Source organism: Leuciscus leuciscus (genome assembly GCF_965113295.1).
Source record: "Leuciscus leuciscus genome assembly, chromosome: 2".
Lineage (NCBI taxonomy): Eukaryota > Metazoa > Chordata > Actinopteri > Cypriniformes > Leuciscidae > Leuciscus > Leuciscus leuciscus.
Window position 1 is genome coordinate 50,925,398 of NC_138726.1, and position 3,719 is coordinate 50,929,116.

Below are 3,719 nucleotides of genomic sequence, written 5' to 3' on the forward strand. Positions count from 1 at the left end.
AATGTAGAATTGTTTTGCATTTTTGTTCAGCACACAGTTCCCACACGTGTACTTTGATGACTGTTATTCTACAATTTGAAAAATAGTAACAGTATCAAACATTGTGTGTCAAACATTTGACTATAATGCACAGATGTCCGTTCATATACATGTAGCATCGCCTGCTATATTACATGACTGAATATACATTTTTCTCATCTGTCTAAAGTGTCTTGTTTGCTTTCCTCACAGTCTTCCTCTGCGTTGTGAATTGCCCCCCTCTAGTCAGTGAGCACACAATTTGATCTAATGAATTGTGCCTCAGCTTATCTCCGGTTATGTTACAGGTTGGTTCCTGTGGGACCAATGACATTGTGAGTGTCTGTTAACAGAGACCAGCGGATGAGTCATGGCTCAGACCCTCAAGATCCCCACCCAGACTCCTCACGGACCGGCGACGTGAATATGCGTGTCCTCATTAGAATCTCATTAATCCTCCTGACCATCTTGTTACTCAATGCTGCGAGCATCTCGCCTGCTGTGCCGTTGCCTCGACCGAATGCTGAAATCTGTGAGATTTCTTGCACTGTTTTATTTATTTTTCTTCTTGGACTCGTTCACGTACTTGCATATCTGAAATATAGCGTGGTTTCAAGTCACTATATCAAAATGTTCACTGGATATCTGGCAACGTGCTCCTCGGTTTATAAATATGTCAACGCCCAAACTGTCCGTATAGCAAACTCAAATTTTGTCCATGAGATTTTCACATTCTTTACAATTATTGGAGCAAGGCTTACAGTACAGCCGATCGCATCATCATCTCTTTACTGCCCAGTTTTTCTGTTTTGTTGTCTGGTTTCATTGTAAAAATGTCTAAGAAATGTTATTAACAAGTTTAACACCACACTATATAAGAGCGTCAAGGTTCTTTCTGTCTTCCTTTCTTTCCGAGTCATTTTCACCTTATAAGATTGAGAAGTCAGTGTTTTTTTAAGCCTTCGTGGTACAAAACCCTTAAAAAAAACCCTGAGAATACAGCACTGGCTACTGGCTCAGTCTCTTCACAATGTCCCGCTGGCAACCAAACAAACTAACAAGCACATTTTCCTGCACAGTGCATTAATTTAAGGCTTGAATATCTCTAAACACTTCCTGCAGTGAGGAAGAGAGACCGAGAAACTCAATTTGTAACTAGAGGGTGATCGGAGTGCGTGTTTCTCTGTGTCTCTCCGTGTGTGTAGCAGACCTCCCATGTAGCCTTGAGTTTTTGGCTGCGGTTCAGCATTGTACTCCATGTAGTGATGCAGTTCAAAAAATAGATTTTTTGCTGCTTGCTCAGTGTGCCTAGGTTAGATGAGCTAATGCATTTGTTTGTTTAATTTCGCATTGAAAAAGTATAAGTTTGCTTACTCTGTTTTTGCACTACATCAGTGGTCTTCAAACTGTGGTCCATGAAGGATTCCACGTGGTCAGTTAATGCAGATCATTCCTCTTCATGGGAGACCAGTGTCTTGGATGCACACTGGGGCTGCGGAGAGTGAGGCAAGGCGGCTCGACCTCCTCATGTCCTGGAAGAGATTTAGTCGAGTTAAACATGCAATTTTGTTGGATTTACTTTATTCTGGAATGTTTCCACTACACTAGGTATCTGAGTACATTGTAAACCCTAATGCTCGAAATAATTAATTGGTTTGAGTAGAGCAAACTCAAATTATACAAATTAGTTCCATCAAATTAACTTTTATGAGTATTTAGAACTTTCTTTTTCTTTTGAGTTCACAAAACTGACACATTTTAAGTTGAATTGTTTCATTGTTTTGAGTTTTATGAACTTGTTTCTTTTAATTTAGACAAACTTAAATTTAACTGAAACTGGGCTGGGATTTCAATTTCCCAGCATGCTTTGCCATGACACTCAAAAGGGAGAGTAAATGCTAAAATTAAGTTAAAATGAATTAATTAATGCTAATATTAAGTGGGAGATTTAGTCGTGTTTAATGTTTTGTTATGCTAGTTTAGAAGAGTTTCTGCTATATTTTTTGGGGGGTTACCATCATGGTGACGAGTGAAGCATGAGCTTGGTTTGAGAACAGTGGATGTTAAATGTTTTATATTGCTGTACTCATTCAGCGCGCGCTATGCTATGCTAATGCTGCCAAAGCATTGTGTACGTCAATTAGCAAGGTAGCATTTAAAGAATTAGCTGGTTAAAGCTAGCAAAGCTTCCAACACTAAAAACAATATTATGTTGAGATTACATGATAATCTTAAATTGTGTATGAATTATCTTACTAAAATATTTCAAGAGCAGTTAAAATGTATGAGTACAAAATAAAAATCTGCAAGTTCTGCTAACTTAATCGTTACGTTTCTTAACTTAACAAATTTGATGTAACTGATTACTTCAAATTATTTGAGTTTTGCCAATTTATTCAGGTTTACAGTGTAGAAATTACCGTTTAGTTGAAAGAACCCATTTCCAATGTGTGTAACCACTGCCCACATTTGAATTAAGTTCAGCCAAAGAATAGTTTTTTGAGTGCAGGATTCAGGCAGATATTACCTGAGAAGTGAAGACCGTGAAGTTCACAGTTCACAGGTTCAAGGGTTACTCAATGTTGGAAGCATTTCTCCTGCTGTGTTGTTGCCTCGACTGAATGCTAAAACTTGTGAGATTGATTACTGAAATAGCCTGAGGTCTCAGTCATGCTGGATTTCACACTGGAGTTTTTGTGAGCAAGTCTGAACAATTCTGTTCTTAAAGCATGCGTATAATTTACCTTGATATTGTTTATTTTGTTGTTTTGAAGAAAGCATTACAAAGCAAATCTGTATCAAAGACGCTTTTTAACTTAACTCGGCTGTTTTCAAAATAGTGTAATTTTTCATTTTTGGGTGAACTATCCCTTTATGACCTGTTCACACCAAGTACGATAAATATAATGATAACGATAAAGATATAGTTATATAAAAGAATAGCAGAGTCCACAACACAACTATAATGATAACGTACAGCGAAACAATATTGGTAGAATCACTTTCAGACACTTTTTTTTTTTTCAGCTGATGAACAAAAAAACATTGACAGCCAATCAGAATCCATCCTGCTCAAGTATTTAAGGCAGCACATGGCATAACTTCAGTGCACGCTTAGAATAAACTGAACGCTATGTTCGGCTGGGGTGGACACTGAAATAGTTATTGTTATAGTTATCTTTATAGTTATCGTTCTTGGTGTGACATGCCCATCTAACAGTATTGACTTCTTCAGAAATGGTCAATTTACTTCACTGATTCTATTATCTAGGGAGATTTTCTCACCTTAATCTTAATCTCTCAGTTTGTTTGTCTGTCTTTTCCCAATATGTTTCCTTTTTAAATTAAATATGTTTTTGTCATTTTTGTTTGTTTTATACTAGACCATGTATGCTTTGCACTGGCCCCTCAAGAGCGAATAGTGCACCATTGGTAAATTTTCCAAGCACAACATCAGAAAACCCTTAGTTTTTTTTTATGTATTTTGAATGCACCTTAAAAATGATTTGCATCTTTGATAATTAAGTTGAAAGATTATTGTGTGCATAAATTATGGAAACATTTGTGATTGGAAAATGGGGAACCATAAGTGTATTTTTGTCTATTGAGAGAAAAGCATATGCATGTTGTGTTTGTTTACATACAATGCAAGCCAGACCAATAATAAAATATCTCTGTTGAGTGGAAACTCATTGTTCATA